The following is a 23,325-nucleotide window of genomic DNA, read 5'->3' as shown; positions in this document are numbered from 1 at the left end:
AATTAAAAGTAAGTCTGATTAAGATGCTTTACAAGGATACATGAATGAATTGAGAATATACAGTACAATACATTTTAAAAACAAAATTTAAAAAAATCAAGAAAGGCCATCTTTACCTTGTTTGAACAATGTAATTTTAAAAGGTTAAACTTCAGAAATGCTTTAAAGGTAAATAAAATTGACAAACATAAAGAATTCTATTCATAAAACAAACCCAGTTATCAAGACTACTTTAAAAAGACTGGACTCTGGCCTTTGGAGTAGGATGGGTGCAGGTGATGGATGCTGTCCAGAGACACAGCAAGTGGAACAGACTGTACTGCCTGTGTGCAGGAGTGCTGCTTGCTGCTTCTCAGGAGAGGAGGAATAGGAGATGTGGTTCAGCAGCTTTGCTTCTGGTGAGCAGAAATGCTTAACATCATTAAGAAAACAAAACTAAGATCTGAAGGAAGGCAACCCGTTTTCACAAGAACTGAAAGCGCTTATGAGTTTTCTCTTTTAGGCAGTTCTGCCGTTACTAGAGGTTACCCTGGGTGTGCTTCAGTTCTAATTCTGAAAGTTTCACTAAACTTTTTCTGAATGCAGAAACTCTTTCTGTCTTAAAGTCTGTAAGTTCTTGTTTTTCAGATTCAGATTTTTTTTTTAACTTCTGACAACATGGTTGTTGGGAAGTTTCAGCCTGCAGAACATCTTTATTTTTTGCCCTTGCTTTATCCAGCGCTTTATTAGAATTTTCAAAATCCACTAATGACTGAGATCTTCAGTAAAAGAGATCCTTAGCTGCTTGAGACTCTCTTTTTAATGTTTTAAAAGGTCAGGAGGTTTGAGGTCTTCATCAGCAGATACTTGTGCTTCTATTTTTCTTGTTTTATCAAACATTTCTGAAACTTTGAGGAAAAACTTGCATATATCAGTAGAATCCTGAGTTCTTAAAGCATATAACAAATTACCAATTCTATTGTAATTATCTGCAGCACTTCTGTGGGATCTTGTCATCCTATCAGATTTAGCAGATACATCCTTAACTCAGTTATGGTATTCTAAATGGAATGTTCATTCATGCTCAGAGAAATCATCTACATCCTTTACCCATGAAATAATGACTCCATCTGCTAATTTGGCCATGTTTTTAATGAAATCTTTACATTTGTCTTTTTAAATTTTTTCCTCAAACACTCAAATTTTGATCATATTCCAAGAAGACATGGAAATTTAAATCTTTCCTCAAAATAAGATGAACTGCCACACAACACAGGAACACTTCATGAATTGCCACTCTCTTCTTGAATACTGCCAAATATTCAGCTTCCAGTTCCTGTTTCGTCTTTATGAATTCTTCCTTTGTTATTGACTCTTCCCCTTCCTCAAGCTTCTGTAGCTATTCTCTTGAAGTGTCAAAATCAGGCCTTGGTGGTGCTGGAGGGATGATATAAACTGCAGAGTCTGCATTTTCAATGAAGAAATCATGAAGCTAGATAAATTCCGCATGTTGTTGAACAACAGAAAACTCATTTTATTTAAAATTGGGCAATGAATTCTTTGTATGGACAGTGAATTTTACTTTATCCCTCTCACTAAGACCTTGGAAATGTCCACCTCCTAAGCAGCATCACTTTCAAGATCTACATTTATTGCTTTAGGTCCATGGTCTTCCTCTGAGAGGAAGTAGGGGTCATCATCCAGGCCTTCCACCATGGCTGCTCCACATCTAGAGCAAGCACAGGTTCACATGCACAGTGGTCAGAGCAGTGGGTGGGGCTAAGGGCTCCTTATTAATGAACAAGAACTGGTTAATGTTATTCCAGGAAGGTGGTTTCTTATTCATCAATTGGAGCCCTATCCAATAACTTCTCTCTACCCTAAGGGGTTTCTGTTTAATTATCTTAACAATTTTTTTATGAACTGTGAGAAAACCAAATTTAATATCATTCTGCTCAGCTAGTAACCCAGGTGGAAACATGCTTTTAAATTTATAACCCAAATTGTACTGTGAACAAATGATCCAAAAATGCAAAAGAAAAAAGGAAAAGAGAAAACTGGCTGAGCTCAAATAAAAAAGTATGGCTGTTCCCAAATATGACAAACAGACAACAAGTACACAGCTTTACTGACTGGACAAATGGCAAACAGATACATAATCAAAGTACATTCACATATATTTTTGACTAAATTGAATTATAGTAACTCTTTTACAATTTTAGGAATTTATAATTAAATAGACTAGTCAGATTCTGTTATTTGTCAATTCACAGATAGCTCTTTTTAAAATTTATTTTAAAAATAAAAGAAGGAAAACATATTAATAAACAGACATCCATTTACAAAATAACATAAGAACAATACAAGTAATACCAAATTACAGACAAAGTGGCAGGAAATTAACAATGGTTGTATTACATATTAATATCTTCAAAGTGGTTTCTCAGGAAAACAAATAGAGACATGCAAGATTGATCAAATAAGTAATCCTTAACCATTCCTTTTAGTAAAGCGATAGAAGTGAGTAGTACAACTATGTTAGCTATCCTGTATATGTTATGGCGGAAAATTCCCGTTTGTCCCAAACATTCCACAAGAGACGCCAATCGCCAGTGAGAACAAAATCAGAGTTTAATTTGAGGCTAGCCACCCTCACTTCCTTTGCCAATCTGGAAGCGGAGGCCCATGGCTAACTTTGTTTCCCCTTATATACATTTTAGTTTCCATTGACAACAGATTGGGGTGTTACATTCTCTGACCCCGGTGGGCATATGGTGTTTCTCTCATCCTGTTGGACCCCAAGTCAGTTGCAGGTTGCATGTCAAACCGTGATAGATGTTTTCCCCCCATTATCTCCTTTTTTTTACAACCTATGCATTCCTTTGGGGTTACAATGTTTACCTAGGGCCAGGAGATGGCACTGCCCAGGCAGGGTCACGGAGGGTCACCTAGGCCTAGGCGCCCCCTTATCTTGGGGAGACATTCCTGGGCAGTGTTGATCTGGGGAATTAGCTCTTGCACTGCCCCGGGAGGCTTCCTGAGGCACCATGCAGGCTTTTACCAAACTATTTTATCTAAAATAGTATGCTAAGATTCATTGCCCCCTACATATATACATACATAATTTCCCCTTCTTTCTTTTCTCTTTTCCCTCACCCCAGTTGCTCTTTATTTTGAGCATTTCCTTTTAGTTCACAATGTCTATCAAGGATAGACCCCCACAGAAAGAAAGTGAGGGAAGATGTATTATGCATGAGGAACATTGTTTAACAATTTGTCAGGCCTGTTCCTGGGATAAATGGAACTGTCTGTGTATGGCAAAAGCATTTTGATAAAAGGTGGCATGGGAGGCAGAAGCCTGTTGAATGGTATCTGAGTAACAGTGACAGCAGCCAGCAATCTGTCTATAGCAGCATTTCCCTCAGTGACAGACCCTTGCAATAGGGAATGGGAATGTAAATGACCAATAAAACAAGGAACATGGTGTGACCATATGACAAATTAGAGAGTGTGAAATAAATGAAAAAATCTTGACCAATATGTACAGTGACAGTTTCAATGTGGTGCATCACACCAAAGACATAAATGCTGTCTGAAAAAGATTAATTGGAGTGGATGAATGATCTTATAAGGCCATATGACAGCTTGTAATTCAGTCTTTTGTGCAGAAGTGAAATTTTTATCCTGTATTTTAAGAAGAGAAGTTCATTACATAACCTCCCTTACCCAAAGATGACCCATTTGTAACAATCAATAGCACTAGAGAAGTTAGCCAATGTAGATTGCCAAGAGGACAAACATTGCCATAGCCACTGTTGTTGAACCAAAGAAAAGGGAACAATGAGAGTTTACATCTCATGATCAAAGAGCTGAATAGCATGCATTTGCTCACATGGGATCAGTTCTGCCAGAGCATCATCAAAGGGAGTAATAGTGGGATATGTGGAGTATGTGGGATATGTAGCCATTGTAAAGGATCCTGAGACTGCCAAATGACTCCAGGGGCCATTGGCAGAGATGGGTCAGCTCTAAAGATTTGTGCATTAGAGAGAGCCAGATTACTTTCATCTAAGGCAGTTTTAGCCCCTGGCATTAGTGCTCTTGAAGAGGTGGGGGCCTGATCCCCCTTGCGAATGTCAAAGAGAAGGCCTAAATCATGAGTTGTTAGTTTAAGAGCTTACAGGAGCCAATTAATATAAGCAAGCAAAGTCTGAAAATCAGTTAGAGTTACAAAAATTATTAACCTGGATGCGAACAGTTTAGGACACAATATGTCTTTGTTGGCTAAGGTGACCCAAGTATGAAAAAGGTTCCATACTTTGTACATTTTGGGGGCTACCACTAGGCCTGCCATTATCTAAATGGATGCACACTGTTTTACATTATGATAATGCTAAAATAAAGTGACTAGTTAAACCTCAATGTTATCAGATTGTATTTCAAACATTTACACCTGCTTGTAAAAATATCAAAGCTTTTCTATACCAAATAAAAGTCAGGAATGTCCACCTCCACATAAAAACAAAAAGAAACACATACACACACACACATACACACACACACACACACACACACCAAAAATAAATTCAAAACAAAATTCAACAACCATAAACCATACAACTGAGAAAAGGAATAAAACAGGCAATCAACCTTTATAGGAATCAAGAGACCATCAAGGACTTATAAAAACTTATTAAATCAGTAGCATATTCTATATGTGATGTTGAAAAGAAAACTATAATTAAAGGAAGACAGTTTTTATTAGCAGCAAAATCTAAAAAATGAGGAAATTTTGGATTATAACTCTAAAAGACCAAGTTATCACTGGAATACACATTTGTTGAAACAAGGGGCAAAGTTCCAATTTATGGAAAATATGTTCTTTTTTTTTCCTAAGTAATCTTCTTAAATACTGCCATTAATGTAATTCTTAGGAAATACAATTTTTCTATGCAATGAATAAGATAAGCAGATGGATGAACCTAATGGACTGACAAAATGGGTGTAGACAGAAACTCTTGACACAGGGTCAGACTATTTGCTGTACCGTATGACAGAAAACACCATTTAAGTGGTGCATAGAGGCCTGATATTAATAGAGGGTAAACTAAAGGCAAAATGTTTTTTATCTTGAGTATGGAGAAGGATTTTAATCGCCATGTGGGAAGAATGTAAAGGCTTCTTTTTATTATGAAAATTGGGGTATTCCAAGGGCTACTGGAGGATTCTAGGTGCCCGCCATCGCCTGTTCATTAACCAGTGTATGAGCTGCTATAAGCTTCTCCTTCATTAGGGGCCACTGATCAACTCAAACAAGGTCATCAGACATTCAAGTTATCTTGGACGCCCTCTGTGGGGTCAGAGAAGAAATCAAGGCCCCTCCTGAAAATACGAGGATGAGTAGCCTATACCAAAATTGTCCCTTTTTAGAATAACTGGAAGAGGTTCTTTCTTTCTTCGATTGTTTTTACCAAGCCCTTGAGTGGGAAGTAAACCTTGTAACATCTGATGAGTCACCAAGGAGTTAGGACTAAAAAATAATCCCCATATCCTGTAATACATCACGATCCCATAGACTGACTGGTATGTGGAGGAGGACATAAGGTGAGAAATGTCCAGAGTGGTCTTCTGCATCCCTCCAGGTTAACAATTTAGCATTTCTACTAGGGTGAGAAACATCACCCACCCCCTGTAGATCTGTATTTGCTACATCCAAAGGCCATGCTGTAGGCCAGTGAGGCTGAGCAATAACAGAAATATCTGCACCTGGGTCCAAAAGGCCTTTGTATCTTTTTCTGTGGGAAGCAGTTAATGCTGGCAATTGATCACACATGCCAGGTGAGGCTGGTCCAAAAACAAAGAGTGGCCAGGAATACAGCTCAGCTGCATTAGCGCCTGCCTGGCAAGTGCAAGGTCCTGAGTTTGATTCCCCTATCAGAAAAAGAGATCATTCACTATTAAAAAAAAAAAAAGAGCACTCAAGATGAGCCACATATATAAGCTGCTCCAGTCCAAAAAAAAAATGCACCTCCCACAATCCAAGGACAGATTGCTAGGCAAAGGGGTATCACTTGACACCAACCAGCTCTTGAACCTATTTTTTTCTTTGGCTTTTCTTAAGACATTTGTCTCTCTGGCCCTAGTGAACCTCTTTGCTCCATGTTTTATACCTGATGATGCCAATATCAATGCACTCCTGTGATGAATATTGATGCTACCAATGCAATTCTCCCCCTTTTTGCATGCACAACAAGAAGTACCCTCTCACCTGCTATTTCTTCTTATTCCGGTCTAGGCCTTGTTCAGGTGCCATATGCTGCATCCCATGTGGCTCTTCATGTTTCCTTGGGGAAAGACAGTGAGAGGATAGTGAGAGGGAAAAATAGTGAGAGGATAGTGAGAGGGAAAAATAAAGATAAAAGACAAAATCTGAGGTCACATGTATCCCTCTCTCTCCAGATGGGAGGAAAGAAACTGCTCAACCATTGTAGTGGTATTTATTTATACATTTGACAAAGTTGGTGTCACAAGAAACAGCTTTCCCTAGCAATCAATTGCTTGGATTTTCTCAGGGCTTGGTGTTCTGTGGACTGAAGTAGCTTGTACTGCCTCAGGCATTCTTTGTTCTCAGCCGTCCCTTGCCTCACCCCCACATGTGTGACCAATTTCCAGCTTCAGCCACTTCCTGCAGGAGATACTTGCCTGTGTATCTGTGAATGAGAGCATGGCCCAGTGACTCTTAAATGAAAGATATACTGTTTTGTAACCATAAAACCACAGTAGTTGGGGCTTTGTTGATTTCTGAGATGCCCTCAAGATATTTTCTTATCACTATACAAAGTACTTGGCTTCTTTTTCATGCTCTTTTTTCAACAACCATGCTCTGCTTTGCCTCAACTTTGCAGGTACTTCCTTTCAGGTGAAATTGTACACTTTTCAAATATTTCAGCTCTGCTTTTTGCTCCTGCTTCACTGTAGAGCTGGCTGAAGCAATATTCATGCCACAGCCTAGGCTTAAATTTCCTCTACCAGGTTAATTAGTCCATCACCCTTAAAATGTAAACAAATTTGTTGTCAGAATGTGATACACACCACCTCTAGTTCAACTGCCAGTGGAACCCTTATTCCAACTGAAACCTCCTGAGCCTGGCCTTTACTAGCTGTGTTCTTATCAGCAACCTGGTCTTCTGAGTTCTGACCAGTATCACATATCCATTACTACTTAAAGCAATCTAGGGATTTTCTAGTCTACTTCTCCCAATTCTTTCCACAAACCAGTTCCAAAGGCTTCTGAACTACATGCTCAGGCAAAATCCCAGCAATAATCCCACCTTGGTACCAGAACCTATATTAGTTAGCTTTCCCATCACTAAGATAAAATACCTAACAACCAAATTTAAAGGGGGAAAGGTCTGTTTTGGCTCAGGCTTCTAACAGATTCAGTCCACGGTTAGTTGGCCCCCTTGGTAGTAATGGCATGGCAGAATCGCCTGGCAGAGGAAAATATTCACCACATGGCCTCCAAGAAGCAGAGAGAGCAGGGAGGAGCTAGGGACAAGCACAGCCTTCCAAGTCACACCCCCCAGTGACCTGCCCCTTCTAGTGAGGTTCCAGCTTTGAATACAGGACATTTTAGATCTAAACCATAACAATTTATCTATTCTTTTATTGATTTATTTACAGAATGTATGGCTTTAAATATGTTGTCTCAGATTTTTGTTGTTCATTTTTGCTTGTTTGTTTTGGGGTGTTGTTTACTTTGTTGGTTTAAGCAGCAAAAATTGTTGCCAGAGAGCAATGAAGGCTAGAAGTTTAAATCAAGCTGTTATCAGCGCTGTGCTTTTTCTCAAGCTGTTGGAAAATTCTTCCATACCTCTACCTGGCTTCTGGTTGTGGTGGCAGTCTTTGGCCTCTTTGATCATTCCAATTCCCTGTCTTCAAATGGTTTCTCCCTGTCTCATGTCTTTACATGGGCATCCTCTTATAAGTATACCTGCCCAGTCGATTTTTAATTTTGTAAATTTACAGATGTTCCCTTTGTGACCTAGCATATTATCAAGTTTTTAAAATATTCCACAGATATTTGAGAAAGAATGTGAGTGTTCTCTTTTGGTACCACACAGGATTAGAATCTCTTAAAAAAAATCTTGGGACCAGATGTGTTTGAGATTTAAACTTTTCTGACTTTGCTCTATTTACATGTAGAATAAAATGTCTTGGGAGGTGAGTCCAAACTCATGTACACCTTATACATATAGCCTAAAGGTAATTTTATACAACATTTTAATAATTTTGTTCACAAAACAAAGTTTCCTGATGCAGAATTTTCTTCTTGTGTAAGGTTGGCTGATCAAAAATTAAGATTTTAGAGAAACTTCAGATTTCAGATTCTCAGGTTAGGAATGCTTACCTTATATAATGTTTGATGTATATGTAGAATATATATCAGTTCAAACTCTTAATTTGCCTAGGTAATTTTTGTCTACTTTCCTTGACAAAAGTTGAGAAGTGTAAGGCTAGGTTTCAAATTACAATGTGATTCTTCTACTTCTCATATTATTAACAGATTCATTTTTTAGCTTCATGCTTTCTTATTGAATATAATGACTTTAGGACAGTTAAATCATTGTGTATGATATGATTTATCAATATGAAACTATTTTATCAGGCTCAATGATCAGATTGTAATCTCCTTTGTGAGATGAGTATAAGATCACTTAACACTCGTTAAAAACATTTTGTTCCACATATAATTTCTAAAATATTCTTTTTTATTTTTTATTTTTTGTCTTGTTTGTTTTTTGTCTTTTTGCAACGGGTCTCACTATGCAGTTCAGGCTGGTGTTGAACTCACTTTGTAGCCCAGGCTGGCTTTGAACTCACAGTGATCCTTCTGCCTTAGACTTCCAAATGCTGGGATTCCAGGAGTGAGCCACCACACCCAGATTTCCTTTTGTAACTTCATGTACTGTTTAATTTTTCTTTTTGCTTACATTGGAGATTTTTCTTGGCTTACTTATTCTATTCATAGAAATTTATAAAATGGACATGATTACACAACATCCTATATTTGCTTTTAATATTTGTATATACATTTTCTCAACAATATTATGAATAAACCGGCATGGTGGTGCATGCCTGTAATCCCAGCACTTGGGAGGCTGAGGCAGGAAGATTGTTGCATATTGTGTTCTGACTTCTTTTATGAAATAATTGGAAACTCAGGGTTTGGGACAAGAGCTAAATAGCAGAAGAAATAAATGCATATGGAAGATATGTGTCCTTTATCTGAGAAAACTAAATAATCCCCTCCCTTTTCTGTTCCTCATTTCAGGGTGTCTGTTTCACACAGTAGCTTTGTCTCCCACAATTCGTTTTATTTAGAGAGAGTAAGTTCCACCTTACTAGTGGGCTTTCTCCATGAGGGACTAGCAGTAGAAGTAACCATTACATTTCACAGTGTACAAATGTGTTCATACAATGGCCATGGGGAAAGCCCTAGAAACTGTTATTTTCACTTTCCAGATGGCAAAAATGAAGCTGAGGATAGCTGACAGCTGTTCAAGATACCAAGACAATAAGACAATTATGTAATACAGAGGCAGATACTCAGGATGGACACAAAATGAAACGGACACAAATTATCTGACTCCAAATACCAGAGTTTTTAAACTGACAACTACATGAACTCACAAAAACTACCTAATGGTAATCCTTAAACTTCTAGAAAAAGAATAAGTCAAGCCCACAGCTCATATGAGGGAAGAAATTATAAAGATCAGAGCAGAAATTAATGCAATTGAGACCATGAAAGTAATACAAAGAACCAATAAATCAAAGAGTTAGTTCTTTGAAAGATTAAATAAAATTGACAAACACCTACCCACCTTATCCAAAGAAAGGAAATAAAAGATTCAAGTCCATGAAATTAAGAATGAAATGAGTGAAATCACAACAGATACTGCAGAAATCCAGAAGATCATCAATCCTATTTAGAGAAATTGTACTCAAAGAATATAGAAGATGCAGAAGAAATGGACAGATTCTTAGATATATATATGTACTATCAAAGCTGAATCAAGAAGATATAAATATTCTAAGTAACCCAATATCAGTCAGTGAAATTGAAGATGCAATTAAAAAACTTACTGTCTTGGTTACTTTTTTCTCATTGCTGGGACAAAATATCTGATGCCCAAAATTAAGGAAGGAAAGGTTTATTTTGCTTACAGTTTGTGGAGATTTTAGTCCATACTTGGCAGGTTACAAGGCAGAGTGGCACATGGCAGAGGGCTACAGCTCATGGCGGCAGAACACAGCAAAGCAACAAACACAAAAGGGAGGAATAGCAGCAGAACAGCAAAGCAGCCAGAGCAAAAGGGCAGAAGCACAGGTAAGCAGTCTCTTTCCCGCCCTTACATTGTAAACAGGCTACCCCCACCTAAGGGGCATGTAGCTCTCACATAATCTCCATGCCCTCCTCTTCCACAGGCTCAGGATGTATACAAAGTAAGCACCCTGGCTTCTTGCTGAGTCACTTAGCCAAACCTCTAGACTCCCCAAGTTGACACAATGTATCAACCATAACACTTACCAACAAAAAAAGCCCAGTCCTGATGAATTCACCACAGAACTCTACAAAAAAATTTAGAGAAGATTTAATGCCATTACTCATCAAACACTTTAATGGAATTAAGAGGGAAACATTATGCTCACACTCATTCTTGAAAGCAAACATTACCCTGAAACCAAACCCAGACAAGGATAGAACCAGAAAAGAGAACTACAGGCCAATGTCTCTAATGAACATAGAGGCCAAAATCCTCTATGTTTGTCAGTAAACATAATGCAGGAAATCATGAAGAAGGTTATACACTATGACCAAATAGGATTCATTGCAGGGATGCATGAATGGTTCAATACACACAAATCAATAAATGTAATACATCATATCAACAGAGCCAAGGACAAAAATCATATGATCATCTCAATAGATGCAGAAAAAGCATTTGACAAAGTCCAACACCAATTCATGATTAAAACCCTTCAGAAAATTGGAATAGATGGTCTTTACCTGAATCTGATAAAAGCCATCTATGACAAACCAACAGCCAAAATCATACTAAATGATTAAAAACTAAAAGATTTCACTCTAAAATCAAGAATAAGTCAAGGATGTCCATTATCATCAGTCCTATTTAATATAGTTCTGGAAACATTAACTAGACCAATTGGAAAAGAGAAATAAATAAAAGGAATAAAAATAGGAAAGAAGTCAAATGATCACTATTGCCAATGACATGACACTCTACATAGAAAACCTCAAAAAGCCCACCAGAAGACCTCTAGATTTAATAACTGAATTCAGTAGCACAGCTGGATAAAAAGTCAACACTCCAAGATTAATAGTATTCCTGTACACAAATAAACTCACTGAGAGAGAAATTAGGGAAACCACACCTTTCACAAGAGCATCCAAAAAATGAAATATATAGGAATCAATCTAATAAAGGACAAAAAAGAACTTTACATTGGCAGCTATTGCACTCTATAAAAGGAAGAAGAGGATATCAAAAATGGAAAGATGTCCCTTGTTCTTGGGTAGAAAGAATCAGATAGTGAAAACGGTCATACTCACAGAATTGTTATACAGACCTAATGCAATCCCAATCAAAATACCATTAACTTATCTCACAGAATTAGAGAAAACATTCCTAAAATTTACTTGGAACTAGAAGAGACCTAGAGTAGCAAAAACAATTCTGGGTGAAAAAGGCAAGACGGGGGAGGGGGAGCATCATAATCCCTGACCTGACATTATAAAAGCTACTATAACAAAAACAGCATGCAACTGCCAAAAAAAAAAAAAAAAAAAAAGACCTGAGGATCAGTAGGACAGATTAGAAGATGCAGAAAGAACTCCAAACATACTCAGCCACATCATCATTGACAAGGAGGCAAACACCTACACTGGAAAAAAACCAGAATTGCATTGTACCTGACTTATGGCATGTGTAGAATGGTCACTCAAAGCTATCTGGGAAAACCCAGCATCTAGTGCAGTAGATGAAATTTCATTAATCATGTTTCAAAGTTTGAGGTGGGATTAAAAATGGCAGCTGGAATTTAAAATGGCAGAGAGGAGACTGGTGCAAAATTAAGCCTTTCTGGGACCTAAAATTGAGATACCTGGAAAACAACAACTTGGCAAAGAAAAAAGGAAGTAATCTATGGAAAATGGGAGAGAGCTGACAGGAAAACTAGGAACTACAGAAAAGATTCAGTAATGCAGCACAGCACAGAGAAAAGAAGAAAGCAGTCCAGAAAGATAACCCCAGTTCCTGGGGAGGGAGACCTATCTCTGAGAACACGAGGTAAGCCCTGAGAGGATTGACAGCTCCAGAGAGCAACAGTGCACTGGGTTAGCAGTGTTAGCCTCAAGAAAAACCAATGGCTATTGTAAGCTTCAAAAATAGCATGGAGTTTTATCCTGAAAGTAACTTCTTCCATATGGCAGGCTAGTGTTAGAGAAGAAATCTAGGGCAGAGCCTACTATATTTAGAGCATTTAACCAAGAGTCATATGGGTAGGAGTTAATGGATTAAGACTAAATAACTACACTTCAGAGTTTCCAGAATCACTCTACCAGAGGTATTGGTGGAAAATGGCCATGTGAGACAGTCATGGAGAGGGCATAGACTAGACATAGACCTCCTTGAGAAGGTTAAGGTCAGACATTTAAGGTCACAGCAGTCCCATCCTCTGAGTTTAGAAGCCTGACCATTTTGTATGGCTTCTGGAGGGGGCTGGTTGGAGACTGTTAGCATTATGTCTTATGAGTTGTTCCAAACCACCACCTGTGAGGAGCAACTGAACTAGAGATCGAGCACATATGCAGGCTCCTGAGAACATAGAGCACCAAAGGATAACCAGTTGAACAAGCTGTTCCAGCCCCAAAACACAGGGTGCTTGAGGTGAGCCAGAGAAACAAGTTGTTGAGCAGTGGTGTTTCACCTGACATCAACCTGCCCAGTGTATAAATAAATGCACTGTAGTCATTGGGTGGTTCCTTTTCTCCCACCAGGAGAGGGGGCTCCACTTGACCTCAGCTTTTTGCATTCTGACTCTTGTCTTCATTTTTTCATCCTCCACTATCCTCCCCGCAGGAATCTCCCCCGAGGAATTTCAAGAGCTGGAAAGGATGGATGAGGCATTTTCATGCCTGAACAGGGACCTGGGGTAGAAGGAAATTCATCATACAGCAGGTGAGAGAATACTTCTAGTTGTGTGAACAAAACAGAGAGAGGTATATTGATATCATCAATATTGATCCTATCATCAGGCGTAAAACACAGAGTAAACAGGTTCCCAAGAACAACAGATATATACAGAAATGATTGCTGTATTATTCATTCCCATATTTACCTTCGCTTTATGGACCTCGATCAGGGAATAGCTCAATGATTGTATGTCTGTTGAGATGGCCACAGAGGATTTGGCTCAGAGCATTATCTTAAAATTAAGCCCTGAGCAAAAAGAAAAGGCCAGTGCTGCAACAGCCCCTGCCCCATAGAGCTTGAACCCTCTAGCTTTGCTCAGATAAGGAAGGGACTGTAGGGGATAAAGAAGACCTTTCTCCACTAGATGAATGTTTCACTGTGACTTACATTTCACAGCCTCCCAAAATAAAACCAATACCCTTAACTGTGCCACAAGCACCCACTTCTGCTTGCTCATTTCAGAAACATTTTACTACATCATAGGCTGAGACTTCCAACTTTCATAGAATTCTATGAAATAGCCCCTACAGAATAAAGGATTCTGGCCCCACAGCCCCTTTTATCTTGGGTTGTATAGAGCTCATAGGACAACAGGTTATGGGCCCTAGTGATTGGAAAGGAATGGCTAAAGCATGTTTAGTTCTGAGGGTTATTTACTGTGGAAGGAAAGTTTTTAAAAAATTTGTGTGTGGCTCATACACTTGCAATGCTGCTCACAATACAGCCATTACAAAAGACATGTTAACTGGAGAAGGCACCTTTACTACCACAAATAATCAACTTACTTTTTTTTTTTGGTACTGGGGATTGAACCCAGGACCTTGCACTTGCCAGGCAGGCACTTGTGCCATTGAGCTATATCCCTGGTCCTTCAACTTACTTTTGAATTCCAAGCATATGAAGAAATTAAAATAGCTGCCACAGGGATTGGAGGGAACTTCCTTCAAAGGGTGAAACATCACTTGATCTGACTTCCATTTGCCAGGGTCTTGATGAATCTCTTCAGGATTTTGTGGCACATTTATTGCAGACCAGTGAGGGAATTATCAACAACACAGAGGCTGGTAAGTTAATTGTTCAACAATTGGTCTTTAAAATGCAAATAAATGGTGTAAAGAAGCTTTATGAGCTCACAAAAAAATGAGCTATGTTGTCTGAAATGATTCAAATTTGTGCAGACATTGGCCACTCATGTATTCATGGGGCTGTGCTGGCAGCAGCTATCACTCAGGGTGTTCATCCACAGTCTAAAGAAAAGGGAAGGAACAAGGTTACTTGTTTTGGCTGTGAGGGCAGGGGACATCTTTTCCAAAATTGCTCTATCACTTGTTTCAGCTGTGGGGGTAAGAGATATTTTCCCAAAAACTGCTCTGCTATACAGCAGCACTGCCACTATTGAACTGCAGGTACAGGGAGGGGAAACACTACCACTATTGGCTCCTCCAACAAAACCTTCTTGTATCTGCCCAAAGTGCAGATGAAAATATCACTGGGCAAATCAGAACCAAAACTGATGTGGAAGGCTGACCTGTTCTGGGAAACTTCCAGTGGGGTCTACCTTAACCCCACCAAACAGTAAGGGTGCTTTTTGTAATTCCTCCCCAGCCCTACTCCATTGCCAAGCATGTTTCTGACCTCTGGCAAGCAACAAAAGACAGTGGAGGCTTGGATCTCAGTCCCTCCTCCAGATTCATACTAACTTGTGAAAGAGGACCCCACACAATACTAATGTGTGGCCACGTGTATGCTTGTGTCTTTCTAGAGAATGCTGAATGGGCTCTCTGGGTACCAGGGCATGCTGTCCAGATGTATCATGGTCTAGACATAGAGGAGGAGTTCATTCCAACTTTCAAGAAACTGATGCTCAGTTTTGTGGTAGTGCCTCAGAAACCACACCACAGACAATAGATTAGAATGGGGCTAGACCTGACCTGGGGCCAATTAAAGAAATTCACCCAGGATGCCAAGGAAAAGGTAACCAGATTTGGGAAAAGTTCTGAGTAAATGACAGCGTGTGGGGAGATGATTGGGCAGGAGGCTGCATGAAAGAAAAGGACACAAAATTTGCCAATATTCTTAAAAAAAAAATATATATATATATATATATATATGATAAAAGGTTTTTATTCCTTCCAAATTTTTCTTTTGCAAGATCTCTGCTAACTGACCTACAAAAATTATGACTAGTCTATTTATAAACTTCTAAAATTATAAAAGTTACCGTAATTTGGCCAAAAATGTATTTGAGTGCACTCTGATTTTTGCAAGCAGATTGTCTGTGTATCTGTTTTTCTGTTCATCCAATCTCTAAATAGCTGTTTCATTTGAGCTCAACAAGTTTTTCTTCTTTTCACATTTTTGAATTCAGCTTATAGATAAATGTCATCAAAATTAAAGGTGTGCTTCCACTCAGGTTGCCAGCTGGTCAAAATAATGTTAAATTGGTTGTATAAATGTAATCATATTATTATTTATGTACTCTGATTTGAGAGCCTCTTATTGTTTTAAAATAATGTGTTGAGTGTTGTGCTTGGGTTCTCAGAAATCATCAAAAATTTGTTAAGATAATTCAACAAAAATCTGTTAGGGTGTGGAGAAACTAATGAATAGGACTTCAGTTGATGAATAAGGAAGCAGATGCCTGGCAACAATTATCCAGTCTTTGTTAATGGGAGGCCCCAGTGATCTCCGTAGCCTTATGGGAGACATGCCAAAAATGATGCTCAAATATACTGTCGTGATATGTTTACACTGGTCATCAACAAAAGGTTAAGTTTTCTAGAAATAAGACAATAATATTTTCTGATTTAAAGGTGCTCTGGTGCAAAGCTAAATTAAGAAACAAAAGTTTTCATATGGCTATGATGACTGATTGTTATTAACCTCATGATATATTAAATATATTCATACTTCTACATATAAGGTCTTCCAAAATGTAAAACTGGGATTGTAGAGCTTCTTATGTACTAGATAGAGATGACTGACTAAAAAGCTTGACTGTTCTATGTCAAAATGGAAATTTAAGTGTGTTATTAAAAAAGTCATCATGATTATCACACTCAAATATTATGTATGGCTTTTCGCCTCAATTTTTGTGCAAAACTATATAACTGTTGTCTGTTAACATTTTCCAGGGAGGGCTGGGGATTTAGCTCAGCGGCAAAGTGCCTGCCTGGCAAGTACAAGGTCGTGAGTTCGGTTCCCGGTACCAGAGAAAAACCAAACAAAACCAAAAAACAAAAAAAACCAAAACAACATTTTCCAGGGATTCGGCTACTAAAACATCCATGGCTGGTGGGAAATGGTGGTTCTACTTTGTATTTCAAGGTGCTTGATATTTAGATAAAATTGTAATATTAAGTTCACTGCTCTCATTACAATGTAGTCATTAACCTTCTCTGCTGAGGTTTGGAGACCAAAAACTAGAAAGAAAGGTGGGCTAGGAGGACAGCCAATATTTTGGGCCTGGCCCTTCGAGGTAAATAAAGACCCAGGACATAAAAGAACCTCTGCTGTGACATTGTATAACTTGGTGAGTCCCTGACCTCCTGACCAAGGAGATTGTTGGACCACAGTGGTAAGGACAGTCACCAGGAGAGAAAAATCTTCCAAGCTTTCACAGAAAGCAATTTGGTCAAGCAATGGCCATGACTCATCCAGACAGCTGACACTGACAGGAGAACTGAGAGGTGCTATACCTAGTTTCAAGGTAAATCCTGAGGAGAATTAAATGCCCCTGATAGGAGGCAAGAGATTAATTTTAATTAATATACATCTCACTTTAAGTTTGTCTTGAATATCCAGCATAAAAGTATAACCACGAGATGTATAAAATAATGCTGTAGTAACATGCTAACTATAAAAGAGGCTCAAATCACTGACACCTTCTAACAATCTCCAGCTATACTAGTAACTGACTAATGTTATTGGTTAATGGGCTGAATAGGGTTAAATTGCTAAATGCAAGGACCTGAAATCCTTGGCCTGGGAATCTTTAGCCTAAATGAGTAAGTTCACTCAGAATGGAAAGGATTGGAGAAGAAGAAGGCCTTCTCAGGAAAAACCTTGGCTAAGATTGCCTGAGGAAGTGTGAAGAAAAGCCTTTCACAAAAAAAGAAGGCCTTCTGCAAAGTCCTCCAAACACAGCTCCTTCAACTCCAATTGACTACCGTCACCAGCAACTACAAAACAGAAAAGGGGGAGATGTGGGGAGCAGCTGAGCTGGAGATCAATCACACATGTGGGGTGAGAGCGAGACCAGCCTTGAGGACATGGAGCAGCCAAGGTGAGCCAGGTGAACAAGTTGTTCCAGTCCTGAGAACACAGGGTGCCCAAAGTGAGCCAGGTAAACAAGTTGTTAGGCAGAGGAGTTTCACCTGACATCAACCTGCCCAGTGTATAAATAAATGGTGCTGCAGTAGTTGGGTAGTTCCTTTTGTCTCACCAGGAGAGTGGGTTCCACCTGACCTCACTTTCAGCATTCTGGCTCTTGTCTTCAATTTTTCATCCTTCACCATCCTTCACCCAGAAATTTCAAGAGCTGTGCTGTGGGAAAAAGGGGTCCAGAGGTCTGGTTGATGGCTGTGGTGGAGGAGCGAGTCTGCACAAACTCAGACTCGTCATGTCCTCGGCAAACCAAGTGAGTTGCCCCACCTAGGCTGTCCCGCTCTGCCCTCCTACTTCCTCACTGCCCCCCCCCGCCAATAGTACCACCTCCAAGCCACGCCCCTAGCCTCCCTCCATTGCCACGCCTCTAGCCTGCTCAATAAAACGCCTGGTACTTCCGCAATAAAGTGGATCTGTGCCGTCAGCCTGGTCTCCGGTGTCTTCTTTTCACCATGTCGCCGCCTGCCGTGGGTCCAGGTCCCTCAACCCAAGGAGGTTCTACCTCACTGTGCTGGAATTTGCAACCACCCCATCTACATCCAACACAGAGATCAGTGGTCTGCTTGCTTTCCCCATCTGCCAGTGTGATCAAGGATATGCCTTGGCTTGTACAGTTGACACAACCTGGAGTGTGTGGACAGAAGGGACCCAAAGCAGAGGATGTACCTCACAAACCATCTTGCTGTAAAGAAGAAAGTCATGACTTGAGGTTCACAGAGGGACACAGACACTCAGAGTGGCTAGAGTGGCTACAGTCCATGGGTAGACACTATTGACCAAATATATTCATGAAGAAAGTCAGCACAGGATCCAGCTTTCACACACAAAATATGAGTGGAGAATCAATATTGGTCTTACTATTCATGTACTCTCTCTCTCCCATATCTGGTGGATTCCAATAAGGCAAATTCTAGAAAGAAACCTCTCATTCAATAACATGAATATTTTTCATTCATTTCTCTTTTTCTTCATCAGTTTTTGGGAGTTTGGGGTTTTTCTTTCTTTCTTGTTTTTCCTTTTTTATTTTTCTCTTTTTACTTCTTATTCTAGTCATTGTTCTCTGTTTCTTTTATCTAATTATTTCCCCCCCTTTCTCCTTACTAGGATCCTTCACCTCATTTTTCTCTCCTCCTTCTCATCTTAGTTGTCTTTCTTTTTCAAATTTTACTTCTTTTATTTCCTCTTTCTAAACTTTTCAATCTTCACTAGTATTATGATTAAGCTTTACTAATCTTTACACATTTATTTGACTCTACTATTATAGTTGAATTCTTATCTTTTGTAAATGATTGTATGGTTGTTGCATTTAGTATTTACTGTATGTCAATATTTTGTTTGTCTTTGTGTCCACATTATTATTACAGACCTCTTGTCTATTGTTAAGTGTTAGTTGAGAGCCAGGCATGGTGGCACATGCCTGTAATCCTAACACTTGGGAGGCTGAGGCAGGAGGGTCATTGCAAGTCTGAGACCAGCCTGGGTTACAAAGTGACTCAATACCAGCCTAAACTGCATAGTGAGATCCTGTCTCAAAAGACAGAAAAGGGGCTGGGGATTTAGCTCAGTGGCACAGTGCCTGCCTGGCAAGCACAAGGTCATGAGTTTGATTCCTGGTACCAGAAGAAAAAAAAAAAAAAAAAGAGAAAATAAAAAAGTGTTAGCTGAAACATTAGCCATGGCAAATTCAGACAAGAGAAAAAATAAAAGTGATATACATATGAAAGGAAGAACTCAAATTATCCTTATTTACAAATTAGATGATTCTCTATATAGAAGATCCCAAAAATTCCACCAAAAAGCTCTGAGAATTAATAACTAAATTCAATAGTGTAGCAGAATACAAAATCGGCACACAAAAATCAGTAGTATTCCAGTACATCAATAATGAACTCACTAAGAAAGAAATTAGGAAAACACCATTCACCCTAGTTTCAAAAAATAAATCTTCGGGCTAGGAAGATGCTTCAGCAGTACAGCATCTGCCTGGCAAGCACAAGGTCCTGAGTTTGATTCCTGGTACCAAAAAAATAAATAAATCTTTAGGAACTCACCTAACCAAGGAAATGAAAGACCTCTGCAATGAAAACTGCAGTACTCTGGAAAAGAAGATTGAAGAGGGCATCAGAAAATAAAAAGATATATCCTGTTCCTGGATAGGCAGAATCAATATAGTCAGAATGGTCATCCTGGGGCTGAGGATATAGCTCAGTGGCACAGTACGTGCCTGGCAAGTACAAGCTTGTGAGTTTGTTTCCTAGTACCAAAAGAAAACTGACCATACTTTGAAAGCTGATAGTTAGATTTAAAGCAATCCTAATCAGAAAAACGGCTGCATCCCTCACAGGGCTACAGAAACCAATTCTAAAATTCATAAAGAACCAAAAGAGACCCAGAATAGCAAAAGCAATCATGGGCAACAAGAGCAAAGCAGGAAGCATTATTATCCTGGCCTTAAAGTTATGTTACAAAGCTGTAGAGATTAAAAAAAAAAAATAGCAGCTACTTGTATAAAAACACATGTGGATCAAAGGAACAGAATAGAGGATGCAGAAACAGCTCTAGGCACAGTCAGCTATTATCAGGGTCTTGGCCTAGCCCCAATCTCCTAAATGAGTGGACAGTGAACAGCTTAAATAAGAGACAAATGGAATGACCTTAGGGCTCAAAACCCTCTAACAGAATTCAAGATTCCCTGGGGGCTGAGACAAAGAACTCTGGGTGGCCTGTATTTATTTGGTTTTCAAACAAAGGAATGGCTACTGAGGCAAGCCCAAAAACTGAGCAAGACCTTGGGAATCAGTTCAAAGACTTCTCCAAGTAGTAAATTTTGCCAATTAAGAGAACTGCTTGTCTCTAAGATTGGCAGCTTTATTGCTGCAGAATAGGGGTTGTCAACAGCCCATATACTTGGCTGCCTCAGCTGTGCTTATCTTGACTTCCAGAGCACTATGTATATGCTCTTTTATAACACAGCCAGTGGTCCCTGTGTTCAGCAACTTAACCCTGTACAACCCAGTCTCCAAAAAGCTATCCAATCTTTGACAAAAAGCCCAAAAAATACACTGGAAGAAAGAAAGGCTCTTTAATAAATTATGCTTGGAAAACTGGTTATTCACCTGCAGATGATTTGACCTAGACCATATCTCACCATGTACTAAACTAAAATCAAAATAAGTAAAAAATTTAAATGTTAAAACAGGAACACTTCATTGGCTGGGAAGTAAAACAGGTAAAACCTTTGAAGATACAGGTATAAGCAAGGACCTACTGAACAGAACCCCAATTGCCAAGAAATACAATCAAAATCAACAAATTAGATTATATTAAATTTTTAAAAAAATCTTCACAAAGCTGGGCATAGTGGCACATGCCTGTAATCCCAGCACTTGGGAGGCTGAGGCAGGGGGATTGTTGTGAGTTCAAGACCAGCCTGGGCTACAAAGTGAGCTCAAGGCCAGCCTGAACTGCATAGTGAGACCCTGTCTCAAAAAGACAAAAAAAGAAATCCTTCACAATATAGGGAATAACAGAGGGAAGAGACAATATACAGAATGGAGAAATAAGGTTTGCCAGCTACTCATCAGGCAATGTGCCAATGCCTAGAATATATAAAGAACTCAAGCCATGCAAGGCTGTGGCACAGGATTGAAGAATGTCCTGGGTTTCACTGGGGAACGTTCTCCTTAGGAATGTCATCTGGCACACAGACGCTCACAATAAGTCAGATGTGTAGTGATGGTTTTGATGAAGAAAGTCAGAAAGACTATTGTAGGTCAAGGACTGAAATTTCTGGGACATTGGAAGATGCTTTTCTTAAGGCTAAACCCTGGAACAAGAAGTTATATGATTATGAAGTTAACATGCCAGACAGATGGGGTCACAGTGGTTATTAGGAGTAATATCCTGAAGAATTGGAAACAGACAGTGATCAGCAAGATAGTACCAATGGGAAGAAAACATCTCCTCAGATAAAATCATCTACCCATGAATCCTGCCAACATGAGAAGTCCCACAAAAAGAAGCAGAAAAAAGGTCACACAAAAACCAGAAGAAAACCAAGAAGGAAGCCACAGATGTAACAACAGTTTCCTCAAGGGAGTTCTCAGAAGATACCAGTGCTTCTAGTACCAGGAAAAGGAAGCAACCACATAAGCACATGAAAAATCCAGGAAAAAAAAAAGTCTCTCAAAAAAAAAAAAAAAAAAGGACCAAAAAAAAAAAAAAATCCAGGAAAAAAAAAAGTCTCTCAAAAAAAAAAAAAAAAAAGGACCAAAAAAAAAAAAAAATCCAGGAAAAAAAAAAGTCTCTCAAAAAAAAAAAAAAAACAGTTTTGTTTTTAGGGGCAGAAAGTCACACTTCCCAGTCAGATGATTCAGCATCTAGTAGTTCTGAAGAAAGTGAGGAAAGATACATTAAGAAAACAAAAATGAAAAAGAGAGAAGAAAAATTCCATGTCCCTCCTATAGCTAAAATGAAGGACAGAAAAGGACAAACAAACGCACAAACTGGAAGGTGGCTATGGATGAAAGATCTGCTGAGAGCTTAGAGGATGACTAAATGAGAAACAAACATTCTTGTTTCCCACTTAACTCTGGATATTTACATCTTATACACCTAGGGGTTTCTGCTAGTGACTCCTTCAGCACAGGCAGTGTGAGGTCAGAGCTGTTTTGTGCCATCTGTACAAGTTTTGACAGACTCCTTATCTTCTATTTTGCCCTGTTAAACTTGATCCCCTTTTCTTGTTAATAGGGAATCTTGTATTTTGTTATGCAGGTTTCTTGAAGAGATTATTTTTTGCAATTAATCACATTTAGTGTGGAGTACATATAGAGCAAATTAAAGCACCCAGAAAGCTGAGTCCAATATTAACCTGTACACCTACTGGAATGTTGAATTGGGGGACATTAAAGGCTGGGGTCAAGAGGTGGATTGGCAGCAGTGCTATGTGCAGTGGTGGATAAGGGAACATTATGCTGCTCTGTCATTTATATAGTAGGTGTCATCTTCAGCCTTGGTGCTTTGATCCTTCTGTGTTTTGATCCTATAGCTGTGGTCTAGTTTACTTAATGAGGAAACGGGCACAAGAACCAACTTTGCTTTCATGATAACATCCATAGACAACTGTTAAAGGGACCAGGGCTTTGTCAGTTTCTTTAGAGCCCTCAGATCTGGTAATTGGATAGTAAATGGTTTTGTAGTCCCACTGTTGTATATTGACCTAAATGGACTTACATTTGAAATTATTTCTTCAGTTGTTGAAGGTGATGTCCATTAAATGGGAAGAATTAGGAGTTAGTTATGCTAATTATGTTCTGAAAGAGATTCAGAGCAACAGCCCTCTAAATGTCTTTTTCTTTTTGGGGGAGGGGGAAGTATTGGGGATTGAACCCAAGGCCTTACATGATACCAGACAGGTGATCTACCACTGAGCTACACCCCCTACCCTTGTGGTCCTCCTTGTTCATTTCTAATTCTATTCATTCATTTTGTTTTCCCTGAAACTAAGTTGAATCAGTTCCAAAATGAAAAAGCTTCTCAGGGACAGACCCACTTTTTTCTAGTCTGCTTCTGGATTAAAGTACCAGGCGGAGACCACACCCTTTGTCTTTGCTATACTGTGATCCCTACTATGTTAATTCTTTTCTTTTTTTTTTTTTTTTTGGTTTTTCTCCGGTAC

The 23,325-nt window shown here is 39.0% G+C and overlaps 2 pseudogenes; one reads left to right on the top strand and one right to left on the bottom strand.

Annotated features, from left to right (window-relative positions):
* Positions 1 to 463: 463 nt before the first annotated feature.
* Positions 464 to 1,731, bottom strand: LOC102017947 (annotated as a pseudogene).
* A 19,603-nt stretch (positions 1,732 to 21,334) lies between these two features.
* Positions 21,335 to 22,202, top strand: LOC102017625 (annotated as a pseudogene).
* Positions 22,203 to 23,325: the final 1,123 nt, after the last annotated feature.

The sequence above is a fragment of the Chinchilla lanigera genome, unplaced genomic scaffold, assembly GCF_000276665.1.
Source record: "Chinchilla lanigera isolate Chin_1 unplaced genomic scaffold, ChiLan1.0 scaffold00004, whole genome shotgun sequence".
Classification (NCBI taxonomy): domain Eukaryota; kingdom Metazoa; phylum Chordata; class Mammalia; order Rodentia; family Chinchillidae; genus Chinchilla; species Chinchilla lanigera.
Note: the sequence above shows the minus strand (reverse complement) of the source record. Positions and strands in the feature narration are given on the sequence as shown.